Below are 8,786 nucleotides of genomic sequence, written 5' to 3'. Positions count from 1 at the left end.
GGGCTATTACGATCCCTATTATATTTGAGGAAACTAAAGCAGATAGAGGTTAAGTGACTTATCCAGAGTCACACAATTAGTAAGTGTCTGAGAACAGATTTGAATTCAGGTCTTAATGACTGTAGGTCCAGCATTCTGTTCACTGAGCCACCTAGCTGTCTTGGTGTCTAGTTGTCTCCATTAGTAAACTGTAAGCTTTTTGAGGGCAGGCACTATTTCACTTTTGTCATTCTACCTCTAGTGACTACCGCAGTGCCTGGAATATAGTAGTGCTTTATAAGTTCTTGTTGATTAATTGATTGATTGCTGGAAAAAATCCTAGAGCTGTTTTTATTCAACTTAGCGACAAAAGTGTAATTTCAAGAATATTTTTCATTTATTAAAAAATAGCTTTGCATTTTCAAAATAGTTTTCAATTATTAATCAATCCAGGCCATGTTTAAAAAAAAAAAGTACTGGCTGTAGGCCTCCAGGAAGAAAGCAATTTATTTGGAAATTACTCTCAAAACCTGCCAAATAACAATACTGAGGAACTGTCTCTCCTACTTTGGACATCCTGTTCTACATAAACAAGGACTGTGGGGCAAAAATGGCCCACAAAAATATTGGCAAGTTAGTAAAATCCAAAACTAGAAGATTAATGATCTAGGGCTCTTGTCCAATAAGTACTTCAAGAAGGTCCTTCCCACAATCAGTTATGTGGACATTCTCATCCTAGTCCTAGTTATGGCTACATCCAGTACCTATATTTGATTCAATTCAAAAAGCATTTATTAAATTCATATCATGGGGAACATTGTATTCTGTTGATTATTTAAAGGAAGAATCTAAAAAGCTGAATTGCATGCAACTCTGAATTTTTTCAGTTGTGTTTTTAAAATAAGCATTCTAAACTTAATAACACTCAGCAATTACAAATAAATGATCAAAATATTATAAAAAATCCAAATAAATCCTTAAAATCTGAACTATTTATATTTTACTAAGAATGTTGTAATATAAATGTTAGCAAAATAATAACAATAATAATTTATTTGTTCTGTATCCCTTTTTGACTCTACTGTCTGTGACTTCACAACATTTTGTTTTTTTCGTAGTATTTTTAAAACATGATTGTAATCCGTGTGTATGCTTTCAGTCAATGAGCATTTATTAAGCATTTAATGTGCCAGCTAGGCACTGTGCTGAACAGTTTGGAATGCAAATGTAAGCTGATAGAAAGATAGCCCTTGTGGGAGAAAGGACATTGAAGAAGCTTCCCATAGGCTAGGTGGTTCAAAGAACCAAAGGTCATTGTTCTGGGCCTTCCCCAAAATGCAGGTTCCTGGAAGAACTCGCCAATGAGAGAAGGGGAATGGAAGGGGCAGGTGAGTCCTTGTAGTACAGTTCAGAGAATCTTAGCCTTATAACCTTGATTTTTGTAGCGTTTTATTGTGCTTATTCTATGTCTCCATTAAACATTTTTTGCTTCCCAAAACCTCAATCTTAAATTCAGCCATTTATGAATATGAAAAATACCATAAATGTCAAAGTAGCTAAGTCATTTCAGTTAGGAAGCTCTCAATAAGAATTTGTTGGGAATCTTAATCTTTGAACCCATAGATATCAATAAGTAGATCCTGGAGCTGCTGGTGCTGTAACAGTTTATCAACCAGCCTATTCTGCCTCCAGATGATTCAGACCAAAATTCAAAATAGAGAATAGAGCAGAGAGAGCAGCCTGGGATTTCTGCTAGAAGTTTAATGGGTCAAGGATGCCAACTTAGAGGAAAGAATGTAGAATTGGGAAGAAGGAAGTAGTAAGGGTTATGGCAAGAGATGCTGCAACAAGTTGACTCCACCAAATATGCCTGGAAGAGTGGAAAGAGAATTAGCTTTGAAGTTAGAGGACCTAGATTCAAATGCTACCTCTTCATCTTATTAACTGTATGACTTGGACACATCACTTCATTTCTCTAGGCATCAATTTCTTCATCTATAAAATTAGAATGTTGAAGTAGATCAGTAGTGTCAAATTGAAACAGAAACAGGGTCCCTAAACCATACATAAGGATCACTACAACTGCAAACTCACTTAGAAAGCCACATATTAACATTATCTATGTTCAATTGTATCTTCATTTATTTTATTAAATAGTTCCCAATTATATTTTAACCTGGTTTGGGTTTATTCAGAGTATTGTGGGTGTTTGACCCCTCTAGATTAGATAACCTCTAGCTCCCTTTCAGCTTTGTACCTACTATCTTATAATGTCTTGTTAGATTAAAAGATAGAAGATTGCAATTAAAGGAAGAGACATAAGACTTCTGGATAGTGGAGGTAAAACATTCTTGACTGATAACAAAATCAGGGTTATGACTATTTCAGAGTGAGCAAAATGGAGTAATGGTGCAGGTTATGGAAGGTCAATGTTGAGGTGGATTAATGGGAGACCATGGGGCTTAAAGGGACATAAAATAGTATATTATAGTATGAGCATAGGGGTTAGAAACAGATAAAAAGACTGAGACAGATAATAAACTTGAGAAAGCAGGAAAAATGGTATGGGAACTGGTATGTGACTGTAATCAGGATTTGGGTTGGGCACTGGAGAACTTCAGTGGGGGCACATGAATTTGGTGAGAAGGAGGGACAGAGGGAGGGAGAGAAACAGAGAGAGACAGAGATAAAGACAGAGAGACAGAGAGAGACAGAGAAATCCATTTTTATGCATATATCCATATTTAATAACTATAGAATTGGTTTCCTTTATAATTTTATGTATTTTATTTTATACATTTAAAAGCATTATTCTGAGAAGAAGGTCATAAGTTTCACCAAACTACCAAAGGAATCCTTGACACAAAAAAAGTTAAAAACACCTGGAAAGATGATGCTGATAGATGGAAGGAAACTCTAAGATTGGAGCAGTTTATGAGTGATGGAAGCAAAAGGAGGATCTGGAAGTACTGAGTAGCAAGGAGTATTTCTCCTCTTCCTCCTGGCCCAGAGTTAAAGGAAATTGGAGAGATGGTTTACCCAATACTAGACAGAGCAGTCTGCATGTTCTTAATTTTTCATGAAATCAAGAAGATGGAAGGAGGAAAGACAAAAGCAAATTTCTATAGAAAGACAGAGCCAGAGAGCACAATAGAAAGGAGGAGGGCAAGGAAGGGTAGGGATTCAGTAGCGGTGGGGTTGAGGCAGATGGAAATGAGAGTGGGGAGACGTAACAGGGTTAAGGTATTCTCACCAAAATGGGCAACAATTCTGAGTTACCAGAATTAGAGGAAGAGGAAGTTGGCGTTTGCTCACCATGGGATGGAGAAGTGGGGCCATTTGAATAATAATCCTACTCTCAAGGTTCCTGTGATCAATGTACTCTTTCTCTCAGGCAAAAAGGGAGATAGGGGCAGGCATCTGGCTCTGTAACCACCCAATGATTGGGTCCCATAGGCCTGATTCAACTCACATTTCTTCCCTGTTACTACCCACTCACCCTAGTGCCTGCTTCTCTAAGGTTACCTTGTATCTACTTTGTATCTTCTTTTTATCTGTAGGAGTAAATGTTATCTCCCCAATTAAAAAATAAGTTCTTTGAGGGCAAGAACTGTTTCCACTTTTTTATTTGTATTCCTGATCTTTAACATAGTACACAGTACTATGGTACTGGTATATAGTAAGAGCTTAATAAATTCTGGTGGTTAATTGATTCAGTGGCAGTTCTTTTGCCCCATCGCAAGATGGTGAGGGATGATGCATAGTTCTGAGATTCCCTGAACATGAAGCAGATAACTTGGCTCCTGTTCAGACCTATTTTCAGATGCCTACTCTTGAATGAGGCCCTGCCCAGACAATGCCCAGACAAATGTAAGTTTGCCTAAATGACTATTTTATTGAGAACTTACACAAGGCAGGCACTCAGATGGTGCTCAGAAGAAATAGTACAAGGACACTCTCAAGGTCGTTCTGAAGAACTTTGTTATTGATTTTGAGACAGGGGAGACATTGGCACAGGACCACCCAGCATGGTATGCCCACATCAAGGAAGGCACTGTGCTCAATGAGCAAAGCAGAATTGCAGTAGCTCAAAAGATATGTGAGATTAGAGACATCTCTCTCCAAAATGGTCATATGGATTATTTGTGTCTGACCTGTGGTACAGCCTTCTGAGCTCATATTTGTAAGAACAGCCACAGCCAGACACACCGTACATTGACTCCTACATCGAAATGTAATTTTGGTCCTCTCTGAGCATAAAGAACAAACAACAACTAAGAAACATTTCTATATTGAGGCTAATGAAAAGGATAATTCAAAGTCACAGATAGTTTTCACTGTTTACCAAGCACTTTCCTCAAAGTAATCTTGTGAGATACAGAATAAAATCATCTTTATCTGATGATAACTTCTTTAGACAGGAAAACAGAGGTCAAGGGGTCCAGATGATTGGTTCAATGTCACACAGCTGGTAAGTAGTAGAGCTAGACTCATACTTGGCTCTTCAAACTTCAAATTTAGATCTCTTTACACTAACATCCAACAAGATGATATTTAATAATAATTCTTATGTTTGGGTTCAAAAAACCAATTATACAAGGTAGGGGAGCAGAGTGGTTGAAGGCTTGTCTTGAAGAAACAGAATTAAATTTATTCTATTTGGCCCCTGGGGAAAGAACTAGGACCAATGGGTAAAAGTTGCATGGAAGCATATTTAAACTCAATACTAAGAAAAACTTTCTGAGAATTAAGGATGTCCAAAAAATCAAATGACATGCTTTCTAAAGTAGTAATCTCTCTGTCACCAGAAGTATTGGGGGAGAAGCTGAATAACCATTTGTCTGAAATCTTTCAGTGACCTACCTATATTTGTTCATGTAATTCTCTCCATTAGAATGTAAGCCCCTTGAAGGTAGAGATTGTTTCATTTTTGTCTTTCATACCCAGGGCCTGGCACACAGTAGATTCTTCATAAATACTTGATAATTGATAGTTGTAATAAATAACTTCTAAGGTGACTTTCAGCTCTACTAATCTATAATTGGATTAATTCACTTTCACTTTTCTCCACCTCCAACACTGTCTTCATACTATAATATATACCTGCATGTTCCCTTAAGAACTTTGGCCTCCCAGTTCATTAATCCACCTCAACATTGACTCCTCTCATGATGTACACCTTTACTCCAGCTTGTTCACAGTAGAATAGTCATAGCTTTGATTAATCAGAAGCTAAATAAAGATGAGCTATTAATATTATACATCTCAGTACCACTATGTCTACAATTTTTTTTTGTAACTCTCCTTTCTGTGCAGCCTAGTGACTATACAACTTAGTATACTACACTGTCCTTTGCATATAGCAGTGACCCTATTGAACCACCACCTTAGGAAATGGTCTCTAACCAAATTTCCAATAATAGTAATGGACTGGCTTTAAGACATCTTTGTGACCAACATCATATCTCCATAAAACACCTGGTCACTATTAAGGATGCAGCCTGTAGCCTCAGAACAGTTTTTCCTCTGACAAAAGCTAACCAAGCCATATGGGGACTGAACCTCTCTCTGCCCTTGTCCTCATTAGGGCCATGCTCCAACCCACTCTGCTAACCAGCCCAGACACTTAACACCTTGAAGATTATAGATCCCTGTGCAAACGTTAACTATTCATATCACTGGCAAGAGCTCTCAGCACTGCAATCCCAATCCATGTTTTCCATTAAAGTCAAAGGGAATTAAACTAATTTAGAAGCTAAAGAATCTGACCCTGGGGACAAATGCAGCTATGGATTTTTATAAGGTCTTGTTTTTCCCCCCAGTGTCACCAAGGCAGAATTCCCAAACCAGGATGGTTCAAAAACCAAAATACCTTGTCTAGAGATTAGGTGACAATCAGTTGAAGGCACATCAGGATTTTATGTGAATTTGCCTGGCCAGTTAAACCTTGGAACACCTGGTTCTCACCAATTATTATACATACAATTCAGGACAGATTTTTATGAATGCTTTCCTTAAGGTAAAGTACTTAGCCTTCTGAGTCAATTTTATAGCCCCTTTCTGCTTTCACCTTAATGGATAACATCCATACCACAAATCTGTAACATCAGTGAGTTCAAATAATGACTAGTGAGAATTTGTCCTTATTTAAAAGTTGGGGCATTTTAAACTTCATTTCAGGCTATTGCTTAATCTAAAAGTTAACCAGCCTCAACCTTAGAGATTTAACAAAGACATAAAGGAATAGCTCTGAGACTGACCTGTTTTCCACTAAGGACTCTAAGGGAAAGTAAAGTGGCTGATCTCTTTATTGGATCCAGCACTGAGAAGTAGCTCTCCAACTTGCTTGCAGACATTAACCCCTGCAGTCTACATTTGAGGGGGAAAATGTTTCTCAGCTTGCCTCATAGCCAGTGTATGAATACTGGATGGCCATAACCCAAGAAGGCTTTCTCATTGAACTATGAAGATCATGCCAGTCAGTAAACACCTAAATTAAAGAATTCTGAGGCATTTAATTTCTAACTTCAAGGGCTGTTGTTCCTTCATTTCCCACTGAAAAACAATGATGATGATGGTAGTTGTGGTGGTGGTAGTAATAGTAGTAATTGATACCATGTCATATATCTGCCTGGGTTGCCATTTAAGTTTAGGGGGAGAAAAATTTAACTTTTTAAAACATCAGATGCTACTATATTTGGCATAGTGGAAAACACCCTGGATTTGTTCTTGTAAAACCCATCTGGGCTCCATCACTTAACTGCCCATGTGACCTTAGGCAAGTCATTTACTTGATTTTCTCTGGACTACAGTTTCCTGAGCTGTAAAATGAGAAGTAGCATGTTGTTGTGGATAGACAGCCAGCCTTGAAGTCAGGAAGAACTGGGTTCAGGTTTCACCTCTTACATATATTGGCTATGTGACTCTGGACGAGTCACTTAATGTCTCAATGCCCCTAAGAAACCCTCTTTGTCTATAAGTTGGATTGGAAAAGGAAGTTTCCTCATCATGACTTCCTCATACCAATAAAATCAGCAATAATAATTCAGTACCTCCCCAACTCTCTCCCCCCCCAAAAAAATCTGAAGTAGTTAAACTACAATGATCTCTAAAATCTCCTTTAGCTAAAACTTATATGATCCTATTTATCTGCATTCGTGAAATATTTTGGCAGAAATCACCCAGAAATTCAGATAGTAGTTCAAAATGTGGTATAATCATTCCTGGACTGTAAATGTAAAAAAAATGGTAATATTCCCCATTTTAAAACAAGGGGGTAAAGAGTTGTGGGCAAGGAAGGAAAAAATAATTTTACTTGCTGTGAACAGAAAGTTTGGCTTTCGAGCTCTTTAATAGTCTCCATTTGTGCTAGCGCAAAATGATGCTGTTTAATAGCTCAATTCTGGAGTTGATATGCTAGGTATCTAAGACACATACCAGTGAGTGTGGTTAGTGGAAAGAGTGGTGGCCTTGGAATAAGGAAGGCTTGGATTCCATACTGCTACCTCTGTCTCTAATGTTTGCTGGTTGGGCATACTCAGAGTCAGGGGTCTGGTTTAGAATCATAGCTTTACCATTTAACTGCCTATGTAACCTTGGACATGTCACTTAACTTTCCCTGAGCCTCAGTTTCCTCATACATAGATTGAAGGAGTTGAACCAACTGATCTGTGAGGTGCTTTCTGGCTCTTGCTGTTGTTGTTCAGTCATTTTTCAGTCCTGTGTGACTCTTTGTGACCCCTTTTGAGGATTTTTTGGCAAAGATACTGGAGTGGTTTGGAATTTCCTTCTCCAGGTCATTTTACAGATGACGAACTGAGGTAAACAGGGTTAAGGGACTTGCCCAGGGTCACACAACTAATACCTGTCTGAGGCCAGATTTGAACTCCTGGAGATGAGTCTTCCTGTTGCTGAGCTCAGTGTTCTATCCCTTGTACCACCTAACTGGCTCTAAATCTAGTTCGGTGGGGATCTGGCACATGTGCAAATAGCATCAGTTTGTTAAAATGGCATCATCCACATAAAAGATAATAGGGATCTGCTTCTGGGAGAATCATGAGAACTGGAACATGTATAGATGTTCTTCATTGGCTTGCCATATTATTTGAAGGAGCCTTTTTCCATTGGCTACATTGCTAGAACTGTAGGAATCTCTAAAAAGGCCTGAGTAAGCACCATCCATAGTTTTTGCTGCATTCTCATCTAGGAGACCAAAGTGACTCCACTTACAGCTGTTGAGACCATGGGATAATAGGGGAAGGCTTTAGGCCCTCCTCCTCTCCCCAACCTCCAACCCCTGCCATGTCACCAAGATCATATAATCCCTGAAAAATTGGGCTCAGCCTTTATCCTTTTCATTTGTTCTTTTCCATTCCAAGTATAGGCAGTGGGTCCTCCATTTGGAGCTCAAGCTACAAGGATCTAGGAGTCCAGGAATTCAGGGTGGATGTTGCAGCCAGCCCGCTGACAACACTATGAGAAGCAAGGGTATAGGATTCCAACCTAGCAGAAGCAGGTAGAAATGCTGGCTTTATACAGGATACCAATATTATGTATAAATTGAGTTAAATTGTGAACCTATCCCCATTCAGAGATCAGAGTGGTGTAGGAGGGATTATGCTCCCTTGAGTGTTGGGGACAATATTTCTATGTTTACTCTTGGATATCTACAAAAATAAATATATTTTTGTAAAAACTATTAAGAGAAATTATTATTAATAAACAATGATTTGGGGAGATTCAGATTTCCCCTTTTTCTTAGATCCTCATTTTGAGACCTTGGTCTCTAGAAGTTTAGCTAACCTTCT

Source organism: Vombatus ursinus, unplaced genomic scaffold (genome assembly GCF_900497805.2).
Source record: "Vombatus ursinus unplaced genomic scaffold, bare-nosed wombat genome assembly UNPS02014812.1, whole genome shotgun sequence".
NCBI classification, from domain to species: Eukaryota; Metazoa; Chordata; class Mammalia; order Diprotodontia; family Vombatidae; genus Vombatus; species Vombatus ursinus.
The sequence above is the reverse complement of the archived record's forward strand: the minus strand, read 5'-3'. Positions refer to the sequence as shown.